Source organism: Scatophagus argus, chromosome 2, assembly GCF_020382885.2.
Source record: "Scatophagus argus isolate fScaArg1 chromosome 2, fScaArg1.pri, whole genome shotgun sequence".
NCBI classification, from domain to species: Eukaryota; Metazoa; Chordata; class Actinopteri; family Scatophagidae; genus Scatophagus; species Scatophagus argus.
This window is the reverse complement of record NC_058494.1, coordinates 6066165-6085350: the sequence shown is the minus strand read 5'-3', so window position 1 is coordinate 6085350 and position 19186 is coordinate 6066165. Positions and strand designations below refer to the sequence as shown.

General features: G+C 39.1%; 1 long non-coding RNA gene across 1 annotated transcript; it reads right to left on the bottom strand.

Annotated features, from left to right (window-relative positions):
• Window positions 1-870: 870 nt before the first annotated feature.
• On the bottom strand, window positions 871-19186 carry LOC124053568. The gene is made up of 3 exons (XR_006842184.1): window positions 19105-19186; window positions 1536-1646; window positions 871-1237 (listed from the first exon to the last, which is right to left on the bottom strand). It is a non-coding gene; the product is annotated as an uncharacterized LOC124053568 (long non-coding RNA).

Sequence of the window (19186 nt, the reverse complement as noted above, 5' to 3'; positions counted from 1 at the left end):
TAACAGTGATGGATGAAATTTACTATTTTCTAAAGTGCTGCTTAATGGGAGATTTTAGTTTATAGGAGATGGGGGATTGGCTGGCAAAGCTGATTGAGTGAGGTTTCACTTGTTGAGCCTGCTTGCAACAGAAAAAGACTGTAGAATGAGAAAATTCAAACCAATGAAAGGTGTAAAATATTCATAAGAATAAAAAGTGAGAATAATAAATACAGTGATAATGGTGATGGTAAAGTGGACAAATATGGGCTATGCATGTTCAATAATAAGTAAAACACAGGAGTGACAATTAAAAAAGAGTGAGAGTGGATTAAAGAGAAAAGTATAATGGAAACAAGTAGAGACTAGGAAGGCACTTTGGGCTAATGGCCTACTGCCTTGACTGGCGAAGAATATTCAGTAATCTGCTGGTTTTATGGGATTAACTGTTCAATAGCACTCCTTTGGCTTTTACAGCTCTACACAGGTTCTATTTATAAAGCAGCTTTAGAGGTGGTGATGGGGGTGTGTAATCATGGCTCACATCAGCGTTTCTAATCATTTTAATAGATTCTGGATCTCAGGAGTCACACACTGTCTACCGGACAAATTTGAAAACGAAAAAAACAAAACAAAAAATTAAGGCTGTTGTGTTATTGACAAACTCCATGCAGTTACTCTTAATGCAGGGCTGAACATTAAGAGAATGTCAGGATTTAACCAATTTTCATCCTTTTCCACTAGCACAGCAGCCAAGATGCTGCAACAGAAACGTAAACGTAAAAGCATGCACTAAAAATGAGAAATATAGACATTTTCACATTCACCTCCACTTTCACAATCTTATAAGTTCGTAAACAGCCTTGGTTGTTGCTAATGAATAATACATACATTAGAGCATGACTTGCAATGGTTACATACACACATGTGCTCACACGCACATACTTAGATTTCAGTATAAATTTTTGATTAAATCAAAGAAAGCACAAAACTATCACAGCTATACTGCAGTTGATCGTGATGTAGAATTCCCTGTCAGACATATATTTTGCAACAAAGACTATTTTTGAAATACACATTTCCAGGAGTGTTTGTGTGTGTGTGTGTTTGTGTGTGTAGGAGTTTTTAGCGTGTGTGATTGCTCTTCCCTACTGTGAGCTGTTGCTATGGTGACAGTATTTAACACGTGCTGTTTGTCTACCTCCAGAATTACATTTTACACAGCCCTAATGTCTTGTTTAGTAGCTCCTTTGTGAACCTGCGATAGAGAGAGAGAGAGAGAGAGAGTGAGAGAGAGAGGGTTAATATAGGGTTGTTTTCACATTTTCTGTTCTTTCAATGATCTATCACAATTATATCTTCCCCATCTAGAAGCACCTTATTGTGGGTGACATAAATAGTGTCAGTAGTAATTAGAATTCTTTTGTTGTAGAGTTTCAGCAGATGGCAAAGAAACACAATATGGAGGTTTGAGAGAAGAGAAGAGAAGAGAAGAGTAGAAAAGAGAAGAGAAGAGACAAAAAATATGGCCAAAAAGATATATTTTAGGAACATACCTTCTGATTCTGTGGCTATGCTATAAAAGAGGTCTCTATTTTGATGCCTCAGTTCGCTTTGAAAGAGAGTTTCACAGCTGGCTGTGAGAGGAAAGGCTTTACTGCCATCTTCTGGTGGCAGAAAGAATCAGTTATTAAGAATGCAACACATTTCTCCCAGATAATCAAATACAAATGTGATATGCATTGACCTATTGGAAGACATGTACATGCTGCCACTGAGAAGCTGACATAACTACACACACATAAAGGAATACACGCTACAGACTCCCCAAGGAAAAATGATATGCGAATTAAAATGCACTTTTGACCCATTAGAAATGTGACTGTTTGGTTTTTATGGCAGTTTGATATGTGAATAATGAATGTAATGAAGAGCATATTCTTTCACATGCTTAAAAACTCATCTGTCTCCTGGAAACTATACGTGAGTGGGTGGAGACACATGCACACTATAATTGCATACTGTCAGTGTACAAAAATCAATTTTTAATTTTGTTTGGGAAAAATGAAGCGAGTGACATGAAGTGAGCTATGTAAAATCATTGATGTGCTGTCTCCTAAAATGTACATCTGTGCATACAGACGGGGATACACACACACACACACACACACACTGAGTTGTGCTTTCACTACTTCAGCTGACATTACATGCACTAAACACAACCACTATTTGCCTAACTCTAACATTTCCTTAGTCTATGACCTTAGTCTAAGTCTTCGCCCATTTACATTTACATTATGCAGACTTGTCTTTTGTCTTCAAGGGGAAGTCTCCACACTGTGACTGTGGAACAGATTTATGTCCCTACAACATGAGTAATACACATTCACACACACAAGCATGCCGTGTCCCCTTGAAACAAATACATGGCTGTTTATTGATCCTTTCTATTTGTTATTCATTATTGACACCCTTTCCTGACCTGACCAACTCACTCCCAGTCCATTGCCTATTTCTAACCTGTTGTAGGCTGTTATTTCCTCCTTGCTCCCAGGATGACCAGAAACACTGTTCATTACAGCCAGGATGCCATTAGACTTGCAAATGGCTGCCTTGCCTTACTGCCTGTTTCTCTGTGTCTCCTGCTCTTTCTCTCTCTCCCTCCTCTAAAAGTGCAGTCATTAAAAGAGCCCTTCTTAACCCTGCAATTTGCCTTCTTATCCACACGTAAGAGCACCAAAGAGTGGATGAGAGCTGTCCTGGAACAGCTTTGGATATTGCTGGCATGTTGTGTTTAACTCACCCCTTTCCCCCTCACATGGATTTTACGAACTGGGAATTTGGTGTTTCAGTTAATAACAGATGAAGCTGCTTCGCTCACATGTGAAGGGTGAAGCCAACAATCTAATTGCTCCAAATTATGAATTACTAAAAATTCTTTATAAACACACTGTGGAGTATAAAGTGATGTGTTTTAAATAAAGGGGTCTTTAAAATGTCCTTTTAAAATGACTGCGAAGCAACTTTCAGGTTACAGACACTGTAAAACTGTGGGTAGCCTAACAGAGTTTGCAGTAAGTTTCTTCTTAAATCATCATAAATAAGCCTTTTTTCTTAAACAATCTTAATAGTGATTGTACTGTATTGCAAAATAATGTGAAAGGTTTACCACATAAGCTCAGTCATTGCCACTTAGTTTCAGGAGCAAAACATCCCTCCTTCTCTCAAGTCACCTTTTCCTCATTATATTCACCCTCACTCCTTGGGTTTGAGCCTATCCTACCCTTTATCCTTCTAATCTATTATTTACCTTGTTTTTCAAATCAATCCCTACATCAACAGTCAAAAGATATTCAGTTTCTAGTTGTTAAAAAAGAAACAAAATAGCAGGAAATCCTCACATTTGAGAAGTATTTTTGATTTGCATTTCTTCCTGCATCACAACAGTCATTATGTTTTCTACTCATCTACTGATCAGTTGATCAACTAATTGTTTCATGTGTCTTATTGATATTGATAAGTCATATTCATTCCTCTGTTTGAGTAAATGTGTAAACTGCACCTAAAAGTGCAACTTGGGCCAACTTCTGTGACTTCAAGCATGTCTATTATTATGTCTATGACATTATTCTTTTGACCATTTATTTCATTTTTATATTTTAGTGAAGAGGATCCATAGCCCCAAACAGCATTATTTCCTTCCAGTAACTTGTCCATTCAGGTGGGTGATGAATTCATGAATGTGACATGAGTGTAAAAAGGGATTCTAAGAATGACTGCTCGTGAGATGTGAAGGCTGCAGTAATGCCACACCTTCATTTATTTACCAGCATTTGCTGGTAAATAAATAGCCCATCTACAAGGCAAAGGAACTCTCAATATGTATTCACTCAGCTTTGGGTTGCCCTCTCAAACCTCACTTATGGTCATCAGTGACTGAAAGAATAAGAACAAAGATTCAGGATGTCAGAGTGATGCTTCTCTACAGGCTGCTGGCACAATCTCTGTAAGAAGGAGAGATGCTCAGAAATCCAAGAGGACCTGTATGTTGAGCTGCTCCTCTGCTCTGGGTAAAGCCAGCTGAACCTGGCAAGGATGTTGCTCAGACATCTCCCTGTAGACATAGAACAGGTAAGGCTGACTGGAAGGAGACTTTGAGGAAAGACACAGAGAACACTGAAAGGATTACATCTCTCAGAAGGCCTGGATGTGGTCTGTGACGCCCCAAGAGCTGCTGGATGAAGTTGCGAGAAAAATGACATTTGGCTTGTTTTGCGAGTGCAGCCCTTACTTCGATGAGTGGCTAAAAATGGATAGATGCATGGGTGGATAGTCAAAACCTCCTCCGATGTGATGGCTGAGAGGCAGGGCATGGTGTCCTGTGCACTTGTCCATAACGAGGTACTGCTGCTGAAGTGTTGTTGAGAGTGACAGAGAGAGGAGAAACAATTTCTCTTTGTCTTTTCTGTTACTTGCAACTGTTGTAGCATTTGTACGAGAGTCAGCCTGTCTGCATCACTACGATCTAAAAATGTGATCTAGCAATAGTGATGTGGTTACCTGTAGCTATAGGTGTCAAATAAATGTAGCACAGTAAAAATTACAGCACCAAAACAATCCTTATGTCAGACAGAGGCAAAGTGAACACAATGCCAGGGCATGAACATACAGAAATATGCTGAAATCTAATGCTAAGCCTACATATGTACAAAATGTCACGCCTCCTTAGCATATCAAGCATGTCATTTGAATGCATTGTCCTCTCCTTCTGCAAATACATTCATATGACAAACCCATACACAAACAATGTACACATTGGTACATACCAAAGTCATTAAGATTGCTGGAGCTTGGGGCCATAATTAAGACTATTGTAACCATTTTCAAGAAGCTACCATGTGATTGTAACAGACATATCCCATCCCGCGGCCAGATTCTTTTCATAAAGATGGCTAAGACCTCTGCTCAGTTATTATCGCTGAAAGCACCTACTGTGCGTGTGTTGTGTGTGTGTGTGTGTGTGTGTGTGTGTGTGCGTGTGTGTCTCTCTCTCTGAAAGAGTGAGAGAGAGAGAGAGAGAGAGAGAGAGAGAGAGAGTGGGTGATACAAGAGAGAATGCGAAACTCGGTGTGTCACATAATAACCTGAGGATGTGCATCTTTCCAGAACAAATTATTTCTGAACTAACCATCTTCCATCAAAACAGAGGACATTCAAATTTATGAAGACCTCCAGTGACGTTATAGCCTACTATGTGTCTGTCCTGAATTGTAACATAATTCTTCTTGGTGGGTGACAAAGCAGTAGAGGGAGTTTATATTAGTAATCAGTTCTTGTGTAATGGCCATATCTGAGTAACCTGAATATCCACAAAATTTACATGTCTGCACACTTTTGCAAAATACAAAATTATGATTAGAAGTCTGGTAAAAAAAAAAAAAAAAAAAATGAGCCTAAATCAAACCTATTGATTTTTACAAAAGCTTCCGTCCCCTGCAGTCCACAACCACAGCAACGTAGCTGTCTAATTTCCCAATAAGAGCACGCTATTAGATGAAATTACAGACATTTTCAAAGATCTCCCCCTGCTCCTCCACCACACCCGCTTCCCCAGTAAAAGTGCTGCCTGGTCATTTTGGCTGCATTACCTGTCTGCTCTCGTATAATAATGTAATTATCCAGTGACCAGCGTAATAATCTTGCTGAATTACATCGTGACCTTTGTCTGCGTGGCTTGCTTTCACAGCTCGTCACTCGGTGTGGTAATAGGGAAAGACTGAACCCAAATGATCTGTCTCTGATGAACCAGCGAGTGCAAGCATGCACATAATGGACACAAACACGTTCAAGGACAACGAGGGCAAAACACAAAAGCACACAAATATGCAGGGATAAAAACAAAAGTGAGGAAGTTACAAAAAAGTAATTTGTCAGTCATTACTTTTTCATTTCTAGAGTGCAGCTACGAGGCTGACTTCCTCTCCTCTCCCTTTAGCCTTGATTCACTTTTTAAACTTTAATTTTTCCCTTTCAACTGCAGCATTGTCTTCTAAAACGTGACACTGTTGCTCCTCAGAGAGAGAGACTAATATGTTATTTAAGAAAATAAGACAAAATAGAAAGTGATATGTCATGAGGGAATCATGCAACAGAACAGAAAACCTGTCTTGATGCTGCATATAGAATATCTGCACCAGACCACAATGAAATCCATCTTGTCTGTAATTCTAGACTGCAGTCTGGATATCAGCATGAAGCATGGTCACTGGCATTCATTTGGATATAAGACCTCTCCAAGAGGTCAGCATCTTTCTTTAACATTATCTTTTTTGCTGCTTTGATATTTCCCTTCCTTATTTTTGCACTGGTTGTAATGTGTTATGAGGGAGGATGTAAGATAAACATCTCAGTGTGGTTGTCTGATGAATGATAAATCTGTGAGCATGTAGGCAACCTTTAACAACTGACACATTCAGTGGTCTGTGTTTTAAAAGGTTATTTATACATTATAACTATTAGATTACAGAGGTGTATGACAGAAACAATGTAGTGTGAGAGAGACATAGACAGAGACAGAGAGAGAGAGAGAAAGAAAGAGAAAGAGAGATACAGAAAGTGCATTCAAGGATAAAGCTTGATGCAATTTTTGCACAATTTGGCATATTCTTTTTTTGTTTTACGATGAACAAAGGCATTGCAGTTTATTTTATAGTACACAATTAAGGCAGTTTAAATAGCAATTAGTGAACCACAAATTTCTTTCATTTTGGATTGGGTTGGATTTGGTTTTACTCTTTTTTATTAATAGATGCATACTTGCATTGTCTATGAAATTTCAAAAAATGGTGAAAAATGATAACAATGGGACATCTTTAGAACTCTTTAGAATTCTTGGTTTGAGAGGACAGACCTTTCAATTGAGCAGGAAGGACTACCAAATATTTGAAACTTGTGTTAGATCAGTCACTTCACTGATTATCAAAATTGCTGCAGATGGTGATAAATTTTCCAGTCAAAAGATTTGTGAATCCGTTAAACTGACTACTAGTCCACAACAAAATGACATGAATTGGCAAATAAATAAATAAATAAATAATTAGCCTGTTTATACTGGTTTCCATATAAATGCTCATGTGTGAAAGGTATGTATGAGGACATACAGGAAAAAAAAAACAAAAAAACATCTGAGATAAAAAGTGAAAGCAACACGAGACAGACATATACATTGGAATAGAAAGACAGAGATGTAAGCTGGAAGAAAATGCACAGAGACACACGGAGAAAATAAGATGTCGAGAGAGGAAGACAGAGATTAAAAACGCTGAGTGGCGAGTAACTCCCAGTGGCCCTGTTGACAGAGAGAGAGAGAGAGAGAGAGAGAGAGAGAGAGAGAGAGAGAGAGAGGAAGTGAGAACAAGAAGAGGAGAAAGGGGAGATGACAAGACAACTAGACAGCAGCATCAAAGCAGGTCAGAGGAAACCAGGCTTGGAAACGATATCAAAGCTCTCAACAAGGGGCACCAGAGGAGAAGACAAGAGCTGGAGTGGCAACAAAGACGCAGACATACAGAGTGTGTGTGTGTGTGTGTGTGGTTTTAGCAAGCATGCATACACTGTTCTGTTCATGTCTTTTAATTTTGTGTCTTTGAGTCGTTGAGCGACAGCAGTTATTTGTATGTGTAAATTGGGTTTGCATATGTGCCTCTGAGTGTGTGTGTGTGTATGTGTGTGTGTAAAACTGTGGAGTGCTGAGACGGCTCTCAAAACACTGTTCTCCTCTCTCTTCAATGTGCAGAGGAGCCCTTGGCAGCCCAACTTGTCCGAGCATCAGAAAGCAAGGCTACCAACACAGATGGTCAAAAACGGAGATGTTGGAAAACAAAACAGTTTGCGGCGCACTAGTGGCAGTCCGCCAAAATGCCAACAAAGCAGAGACTAAGAGGTCCCACCAACAGTATGTTTAGTTAGATATGAGCATGTTAAATGGCTTGGCTGCAAGAATTTCCTTCTACAACCAGGCAATGCTTTTATTTCGTTTCTTCTCGACTACATCGTATTGATTAAGACGTGTACTGTAGCCATTTGAGCTACAACATAACAGGAGTAGAAATATGTTTGGCATTTGTAGGCCTTGATGAACCAAAGGGAGCTACCACAATTTTAGGAGTCTTCTTCGAATCAAAGCTTATTGCATTTTCTCTTCTGAATTTGCAGCTATTGAACTGCACTGCCATTGTGTTGCAGCACAGATCGCAGTGAAGAGCACAGGCGAATTTTATACAGAAGAAATTGTGAAAACCAGATCTTGTGTCTCTTTCTGTTCCAATCTCTTGGTTTACTCTTTTCTCTTGTTTAAACACAGGGTGAATTTTCTGTTTCTGTTAGAGTAAAAAAAAAAAAAAAAAATGAAAGTTACCTTAAATACATCAGATTGAAGAGTAGTATTTTCCCATTGCACAAGGGCAAGGCTTAACTGGCAAATAACCAGGTGGTTGGTGAATGTAAAGATTGGTGCTGTAATCCCTTCTCTCGGTTTTAATCTCTTAGACACTTTCCTGCCCACACCCCAACATAGATGAAATTGCCTCACCTCAACTGTAAATAGTTGAACTGACTTCAGAATCAGGACCTTTGAGAGCCAGTGGTTGCAATGAGCAAAATACCTCCCACCTCCTTCTCTCTCTTTCTCTCTCTCTCTCTCTCTCTCCCACTATCCTCTACCTCTCTGCTTTCATCTGTGTTTCTCTTGTACATAAGTCCTGATACTGCAACTCTCTGTAACCCAAAGCCATTTATCATATTTAGGAAAAGCTTTCTATTCAGGAAGGCTTCACTGAAGTAATTTTAAGCTTTTTCAGTGTTTCTCAATTTAGTACTGATGCCTCTATATGACCTACTTAAGAAAACATGACTATCAGCGAGAAAATCGGCTATTTCTGCATACTTATTCTTAATGCCTGTTCTTGGGCCTGATTCCCCTCAAAATCAGACAAAATGATTTACAGCATATAGATCAGAAGAGCCTGTGTTTACATTTTTCCAGGCAAAGCTTTACAGTGAGTCATGCATTAGCCAATTAAAATGAAGCAGGAGGAGATTTTTCTTTAGATAATTTTATTTATCTATCATTATTTTTTAATTACTGTCTCTTCTCGTCTGGTTTTCCATGCTTATTTGGCTCAGGGTCATAGGGGCAGCAGTCTCAGCAGGGAAGCTTTTAATGCATCAGTTTTGGGGGAGCTGTCAATCTTTGCACTTACTGATATCTTGAAAAATAAAAAAAGCATTACAAATATATTGCGTCTTTCTTTCACTTGCTTCCAAATGAGCACACTAGCGAGATCAAGGTCTTTACAGCACAAGTAGGCAGTGCTTATGTGGAAATGCAGTCTTCATTCAAGTAAAACACTGCCCTTTTTGTCCAAATATGGATTGAAATCTTTAAGTAATGTTAATAAATTGAATAAAAGCATGTCAATTGAACATTTACCAAAATCTACCTCGCATAGGTATTATCATATAATAACAATTGCTAACTATATATTCCTCCACATATTAAAGAGGTGTGCGTTGGCTGTAACAGAGTGATAGTTTGCTTTTAAGGAGTTTGGAGGGTGGTGTTTTTCCCTGTTTCACAGAACACAAGAGAAAGAGTGTAAGGACAGAATGAAACATTAGATCCTTAGATTTGCTTGTTGGGGAATTTCACAAATATCAGAAAATCTTTTAATAATCCCCAAATTAAATTTAAGGAAATTGTTTGTATATTTCCCCTCTATGGGGAGATCAATCTGATTCTCCTCTCCTCATTAATAGATGGTTTTGTAGGAGAACACTGTTCCTCTTGAAAAAAAAAATCACACAAAAGGATACCTTTCTGAAACTTTGATCTACATTTTGTGAGTACATCACTGACAGTCCCACAGATTTTTGATAATTTCTGGTTATTTCGGATAAAATACTACATCTGTGTAGTGTCTCTCTGTGGATATGGAAATGGAGTTAGGGTTCTTAGTGATCTGTGTTCCCTGAAATTGTTAACAATAAATCTGGAAACAAAAAGACAATATTTAAAAAGACAGAGAAACCTTGTACTCAAATGTCAGTGGAATTGTTAGTGTGTCTGGTCAATTAGCTTACTACCCAATGCTTGCTTACCTAATAGTAAGAACAGTGCCTTGCAAAAGTATTCACCCCCCTTAGCATTTTTATTGCCTTACAACCTGGAATAAAAATGGGTTACTTGAGGGTTTACATCCTTTCATTTACAGAATATGCCTACAACTTTGAAGACGTGATTTTTTTAATTGTGAAGCAAACAGCAAATAGGACAAAATAACAGAAAACTTCAATGTACATAACTATTCACCACCCTACATCAGTACTTTGTAGAGCCGCCTTTTGCAGAAATTATAGCTGCAAGTCTCTTTGGATAACTGTCTATGAGCTTGCCACATCTAGCCACTAGGATTTTTGTCCGTACCTCAAGGCAAAACTGCTCCAGCTCTTTCAAGTTGGATGGGTTCTGCCGGTGAACAGCAATTTTCAAATCTGACCGCTGATTCTCAATTGGATTGAGGTTTGGGCTTTGGCTAGGCCATTCCAACACATTTAAATGTTTCCCCTTAAACCACTCAAGTGTTTAGCAGTATGCTTAGCGTCATTGTCCTGCTGAAAGGTGAACCAGTCTCAAATCACTGGCAGACTGAGACAAGTTTTGCTCAAGAATATCCCTGTATTTAGCACCTTCCATATAGATTCTGACCAGTTTCCCAGCTGCTGAGAAACACCCCTAGAGCATGATGCTGCTACCACCATGTTTCACTGTGGGGATGGTGTTCTTGGGTTGGTGAGATGTGTGCCATCCACCCATCCATTTTCTAGGGTCACGGTGGGACTGGAACCTATCCCAGCAGACTATAGGCAAGAGGCAGGGTACACCCTGGACTGGTTGCCAGTCACTCGCCTGCAAACATGCAAACTCCACATAGAAGGGCCCAGGCCAGGATTCGAACCTGGAACCCTCTTGCTATGAGGTGACAGTGCTAACCACTGCACCACTGTGCCAAGATGTGCGCCAGAGTTTTTCATGGTGGCCAAAAAGTTCAAATTTAGTCTCATCTGAGTAGAGCACCGTCCTCCACACATTTGCCGAGTCTCACGCTTTTTTGTGGCCACTCTTTCATAAAGCTCAGCTCTGTGGAGTGTACGGCTTATTGTGGTCCTACGGACAGATACTCCAATCTCTGCAGCTCCATCAGAGTGACCTTTGGTCTCTGTGTTGCCTCTCTGATTAAAGCCCTCCTTGCCTGATCCATGATCAAAGATTTGGATATTTTTTTTATAACCCAACCCTGACTTGTACTTCTCAACAACTATTTACTTTACTTTATACTTTAACATTACTTACTACAACAAGGAGCACATCACTAACAAACTACATTACTTTTGTGGTTACAGATTACAGAATAAACAAAAGCTTGTTTATGACCAGTACATACAGTGTGAAGTAGTTTCCCTTCTGTAGGGAAGCTTGTCCTGGATGCTATTAAAGTTTACACTGAACTTTAGCTCTTTATTGGATTTGGGTAAGTTCCAGAAACCTCAGCCAAATTTGAGATTGCACTGTGTTTGCCAAACACACCAGTTAGTCTTCATCCCAAAAACCATTTTTCTTTTAACATTAATGGTGAAAACTGTTTGAAAATACAAACAAGTATATAAGCTAAACAGAGTTAAAGGAAAGATACCGCAGTCTGGGTGAATACTCAGTTCTGACTGACTCCAGGGTACCCATCCTTCCAATGGACACCTACTAAGGAATTCCAATGAAACTGTCTGTTCACCACTCTAAATTAATGCATTGGCTGAAGACATCTTAATATCTTTAAACGTTTGTCCATCTTTCTGTCTGTCCCTCCATCCCATTCTCTTGAATGTGATATCTCAACAATATTTCAGGGATTTCTTCAAATGTGGCACAAATGTCCACTTGGACTCGAGGATGAACAGATTAGAATTTGGTGATCAAAGATCAAGTGACCTGAGGAAAAAAAATTCCTGGCCATAAGTGGGTGTCCAACTTGAAATTATGCTGATTCTATAGATCTTCTGTGCTGCTGGGTTGAAGATGTGTGTGTGAAACATCCATGTTTTAGAATTTGTAGCTTCATGTTCTATCAGGATCTGCTTTATTGGCCGAGCATATGAAAACACACAAGGTAGTGCACTCTACTTTTTGCTTTTCTCTATAAACTTACACACTAACAGACATACAGCAGTGATTGTTGGTTTTAGGCTTCACACTGTTATCACACCATGTGATGAAGCTCTCCAGCAGTCCTCTCTGCTCCTTTTGTAAAGTGTGAAAATAGCATGTTTATCACAGGTAATTTTCACTGGAATCATACATCACATTATGATGAGTGATGATTTCCATTTTGCCAAGAACTACATGTATTACCTTTTATATAATATAAAAAGTCTTCAATACATATATTATTTGAGTCTCCACAAACGTATTAACAGCTGTACTCATGGCTGAAGACATACAACCACAAGGCAGTTATTCCACTCACACTAACAATTCTAGAAATCACCAGGTTTACACAGAAATACACACAAACTAAGTTATTTTTTTATTTCTTTCCATGTTTTTGTATGGGGTATGTTAGCTTGTGTGGTGTATTTCAGTATATATTATTAAAAAGACCTTTTTAATAAAAATAAGTCATGAGGCTGGAATCATTAAAAACTAATCAGGAGACAGCATTTTCAATTAAGCCACAGAGAAAAACATTAGCTTAATTAACTGTCAGTTTCAGCTGGTAAAATGACTAACAAGAGGTAAATGCGACATTATCACTGAAAACTACAAATGTGCCATGCAAGAAAGCTCAGCAAATGGACAGTTTATAAATTCTTTGTATTGCGTTATCCCTAATCACAATTTATTTGATCCCTTTGCATTTCTTGATCACTTTTAAAGACGTATTTGCCTTTAAATGATAAAGGGTCAATTAGGATCACTGTCCACTCTGTTCTGTGCATGTCTTTAAGGTATTAATTAAGTAAAATAACAAAAAGCAGAATATTTTTCTATTTGTTCATTTCTACTCCAACATTTTAAATTAAATCAATAAGAAAATCTAATAGCCTTTTTAATACAAAGTTAAATAATCAATTCATAACTGCCTTTCAAATAAAGACGTATCAGTCATTAAGCTCCATACTGTGCACCATTAGTCTGTAATGTAGGGAGATGAGATTTGAAGTAATGTGGGACAATGAAAAGGCAGAGAGAGATGGATACTGGAGCTGACAAAAGAGCAACAGGGAGTTAGAGAAGAGATATGAGACTGAGAAGCGAGTTTAGTTTTGGGGTGTGAGTGGTTGAAGTAGACTAGGTAAGTGAGGAAGAGAGAACAAATTGACTGGGGGGAAGAAAAAGGGGAAGAGATACTGGAAGAGACAGATTGGATAGCAGTAAAGACGGAAGCACTTAAGGATGAGGGTGAAAGAGAGAGGGACGGAAACAGTGAAAAAGGGAGAGTAAATTGACTGCCGCATGTCACATGGAAACAGTCCGTAATTGGCCAATCAGCTGACCCCAGATTGAGCCTGCCTTTTTCTTTGACACTGCAAGAGCACCTGGACCTCACTGACAGACACACACACACACACGCACACACACACACACGCTAAGAAATACACACACATGTTCAGAAATGCACACACACACACACACACACATCTTGAGACATAGCACCTGCTACTATTACCACCTCTTCATCTTCTCCCTCCATTTCTGACATATACTTTTAAGACAGATCTCTGACAGCAGGGAGCTGACAAAGAGGGAAAAGGAGAGAGGAATGGCGAGAGAATAAAACAAAGAGGTTTTTTTATTATTATTATTATTTTTATGGGCTGTTCCCACCAGCAATGTAACCTGTATGTATGTATATAATAGTACGAATTAAATATGGAACATGTAACATTTCAAATTAACATTAACTACCCTGACACGAAAGGTTATTAATTATAAAATGGTGTAAGATGGAGGCAGGAACAGCATACACTGAATGCCATAACCAAGTGGCTGGCGTAGTATACAGGAACATCGGCACTGAGTATGGGCTGGAAGTCCCAAGGTCAGAATGGAAGACACCTCCCAAGGTGGTTGAGAATGAGCTAAAATCCTTCGGGACTTCTAGGTCCATACTGACAAAATGGTGATGGCCAACCAGCCGGACATTGTGGTGGACGACAAACAACACTAGGCAGTGGCGATATCGAGAAGAAGGAACACGAGAGGTTCAAAAAATATCAAAGGCTGAAAGAAGTGCTTGAAAAGATGTGGCAAGTAAAAGCAACAGTGGTGCCAGTGGTAATGGGGGCACTGGGGGACTGTGACCACAAAAGAAGAAGAGTGGCTCCAGCAGATTCCAGGCACAACACAGGAGATCTCTGTCCAGAAGAGCGCAGTCCTAGGTACAGCTAGGACACTGCAAAGAAACCTCAAACTCTCAGGCCTCTGGTTTTGAGACAGACACACACCATCCCAGAGGGGGTGAGAGAGGGATTGTTTATACATATTAAAAATGTCCACCTTTTCTTCACTTAATGTATGGAACGTTGTGGAACATGTGGGTTCAACCAGGGGTTTTCTACCTTTAAAGAACAAAATAGACACAATACAGTACAACCAGTACAAAATATCAAAGTTACAATTCTAAAAGCTGCATTCCTGATTTTTTTTTATTTATTTATTTTGTAGTTGGAGGCAGTGGAACACTTTGCTCATGAACTTGTTATAGTGAATACTTTGGCAAACAGGCGCCTGTTTAAAGTATTTCCAGCCTCGATTTTATTCTTATCAAGCCAATTTCCAGCAGAAGCAGGCAGCTGTTTATTGAAAAAGCTCAGATAAACTATCCAGCTACTTGTCCAGCATCAAAGACAGACAAAGTTACCAATAAAATAGTTGTTGTCAGCTTTCCAATGTGTGCACACAATGAATGAATCATTTCAAAGTCAATACAAAGGCACCTATCAGCCTCACTTCTAATTTTTCCCAGTGGACAGTTGCGGTATAACCACAAAAATGTCTCTGTGGCCCAAAAATCATTTCACACATTTTGCACAACCATTATGAAGGCAGCATTTGTAAAACTGTTGACAGGACATCTTGAACTACAAACAAGGTCAATTATTACACTTTCTGTTATCATTTTATTTTTTATGTTTGTAAAACTTTCGGGAGGCAAAGAGAAGAGATTTATGATGTCATCACAAGGCAAAGTCTACGGGCACAGTGAGGCCAGTTGGAGAAAAACCATTATGCATATTCAGTGAGCTACATAACCAGGAACTAAACCAGGAAGCTAAAATTTGTTGTCTGCCAGAGGCCAGCAGTTCTCACTGAACTGAATGGGTGCCATCTTTTGTTATCTTCTGTTATAAATCTATGGTGTGCACTCACAGGAAACAAGTCATGCATTTATGGAACATAATGCTAAAGACAGCAGCTGCTATTAGACATTATAAAGACGAAGTTTGGTGGATGACTAAAAAATGATGAATGTGCAGTAAGCATTAACAAGTTGCTTTATTTTCTTCTGTTGCATTTCTGACAAAGTAGCCCTGTTTTCCACCCCTAGTGGGGCCCATTGTTACTTTGAATAGGAGTAATTAAGTAGGGTTCTGAAATCTTTTAGAAAGAATTTTAACTTTAAACTAACCTTAAAAACACCCCACATTTTGTTGTGGCTCTCCCTAATACTCTCCAATCTATAAATTCTCTTACAACTCACTTCTATTGCGTTGATTCTCAGCTGTGAACTGTGTTGGGTTTTCATTATTTCACATACATGGTTCCACTGTTCGTGCTTGAAATAGGACATGTCATTTTCTTACATGTTTAAATAATGCAACAGTCACAGGCAAGTGTGTTTGACACGTGCTGTAACTGGCAAAAACATCACAAAAACACGCCTGTTGTCTTTGTGTTACTCTAAACCTGCCAGAATAGCTTGTTTACTTGAGAAATGCATGACACCATGCTTGAGCTGTACTGGAACATGAAGGATCCTCAACTAGACGAGAGAAATGCATTGTAGTGAGGTTGTTTGATTCTTTGCTATCGGGAACGCACACAGACATGTTTTCACACAGGTAGGTTTTCAAGCCAGATGGGGATATTAGATAGACATACATTGATTTCCTGGAGACTTACTCCACCCCAACCATAAGCATAACCATAACCATTAATTGCCTAATTCTAATCCTAACCTTTACCCTAATCCCAACCTAAACCTAATCTTCACTAATAATCACTCCAAAATGTAATCACTTACCCGTGGGGAGTTACATTTTGTCCCCATAAGGTAGGGGAGTCCCCAAGTGTAGCTGTGTAATATCAGGTTTTTGTCCACACAAGGTTGATTTCTTGGTAAGAATAAGACAGTACAAGCAGACCCATGGTTGCTGTGATCTCTGGATAAACGGCCTCTAGAATCACTTTACTTCTCTAAACACCACAGACACACACACAGCAGACCTCCATACTGCCACAAAGGTTGAAGAATAATTCTAAAATATAAGGCATAGGCACAGATCCCCCCTCCCACGCCTTCACACAAAAGCAGATCCCCGCACACACCAAGGGAGATGAATTACCTAGTGGATGGGATCTGACGTAACCCATGTGGAAGTAGGTCACATGGGGGGAGACAGGTCATCAGGGAAATAACACTGCAGTTGCACTACCTTTCTCTCTGTCTGTATCCTTCCTCCTCTCAGTATCACTGCCTTCTCTATCCTCTCCCTGCTGTTTTTAAAACACTTCAGTTTCAGTTGTTTTATCAGCATGTCTCCTGAATAGTAATAACCAAAGTCTTATTCAAAATGTAAGTTTCCAATGTATAAAAATGGTTTAAGTGCAATTGCAATTCTTCAAATGTGAGATTCCATGCCGGTAGGTGATCACTGAAACTTGGTAAGAATTCTTGTCTTTCCTTTATGTCTATGAAAACATATTTAGGCTGTTCAGCCACATGAAGAGTCCAAATGAAACCAGACCTTACAAGTTTTGTTTCAAAAATGACATATTTGTAATAGTACAAATAGTTTGGAGAAATTTGCTAATTCACATCCTGAAGTAGAAACCTCAAGGTGACAACGAGACTGTGAAATACTTGCCACATTATGGCCAGAAATTATTAGAGGACATAAAACCATATGACCACAAACATTTCAGATTGTGCACAGATTAAACAAACATACAGTATGTAGAGATACAGTAAAGGCTTTACAGGTGCTGGAAGGCTTAGTTTTGAACTTCGGGCAGAGGCAGGTTAATTGTTTCCACTTATTTCTAGTTGATAGTAAACTAGACTAATTGCCTCCTGGCTCTTACTCCATACATGCGAGTCCTACCAATTTCCTCACCTAATTCTCCACAGGACAGTTGAAGAATCAATTTTTCAAAATGTCAAACAATTTTTCCCCACATTTTTCTTTTTAGCTGCATTTAACAGACAACATTTCCCACAAGACCTTGACCAGGTTAAATGTCACCAACTTGACATACTGGGTCCAGTTAAATGGCCGTGGCCACGGGTTGGTGAACAGCACACCTTTTTTAAAAGCTGACAGTAGAAGAGAGGAAAGGAAACAGTAGTTAACATTAAAAATGCTAGTAAATATTCTTGGGAGCTGTAACTTTAAAAAAACAATGATGACACAAATTAATCCTCAATTATTTTAAAATTACATAGGATTAAAATTCTAGCAGCAGGTGCTGTAGGAGATTCTGATTTGTCTTCGAATATGGATAGTGGTAAACCCCAGGAACATGCTCACTTTTTCAGAAAGACAGATGAGAGAATCCTTCGTGCCCTTCCTGCCTTTTCTTTGATGCATTTTTTCCCAGTTAAAATACAGGAACAACTTGAACCTACATCAAATGATTATCCTGTCTCATTATCCTGTCTTTCTAACACATTTTTACCTTCAAATAATTTACATTTGACCCTTTATTAAGTCACAACCCACAACAAACCACTCTCCTCCAATTCCAATGAACACGCACACACACAAATGCACATGCACACACACACACATTGCTAGTGTGACTGTCTATACACATACAGTAATTAAGCCATCTGGATCTCAAACTAGCTAGCTTAGCCTTGGAGTAGAAAGGCAGCAGTGGGGTGGTGTGTGTATGTGCATGTGCAATTTATGGGTATGTGCCTGTGTCTATATGATGTGGCTTAAGGACAGACTACTGGCAGTGGTGAGATTCTGTCTTTAGTCTCTATCACTCTGCCCTAATCCAATTGTCCAAAGAGAGACGGTGTAAGCGAGAGGACAGAGAGGGAAGGAGAGGAGGTAGAGAGAGAGAGAGAATCTGAGAGGGATAGCATTGTACAACTGGCTGCTCTCCAGCTCTAAATGGCAAGCCAGATGAGGATATCTATTAGAGGGTGAGAGTACAGCAAACACAGCCAACCACACTCACTCACACACACACATTCATATGCACACATGCACATGCAAAGACTCATACTAACACCCCCACAACAGCTTCACACATGCAGGCACATAAACAAGCACTTTTTCACACACATTAGTAGCGACAACGACGAGTGCATGCTCACTCAGGAAAAACAAAAAGAAACAAACAAACAAATAAAGAAAAAACACATCTTACAAGTTGTGGCTGCATGAAATGAAATGGGACAAAAACCTTTAGATACATAAACCAAGATGCAATTAGAATGACAAAATGACTCAGCCATAACACTTTCCCTCTCTCCCTACCACTCTTCGGGAGTCCTTGTTCATGCATATCCCTTATTGTTGGAAGACAGGTCCCACAGTGCCATCTACTGGACAAATCCCTTTCTAATTGCTTCATAACAGTTGAATCACAACATCACATAATTCATTCAGTGTTAAATTGCGCATGGACAACAAAGCATGTATAGATTGTGTGTGTGTATATTGCAGAAATATTGGAATGTGTTACTTTTTATGACAAAAGCTTGCATATAATTCTTGTAGAACATATTCAGTTGTGCCAGTTATTTGTGCTAGGTGTACATGCGCTCTACATACCTGTTACCACGTGGAGTGAATCATAAGTTAAATAGACAATTTGTGGACTGAGGACATCTTTATCCTACATTCTGACTCATCA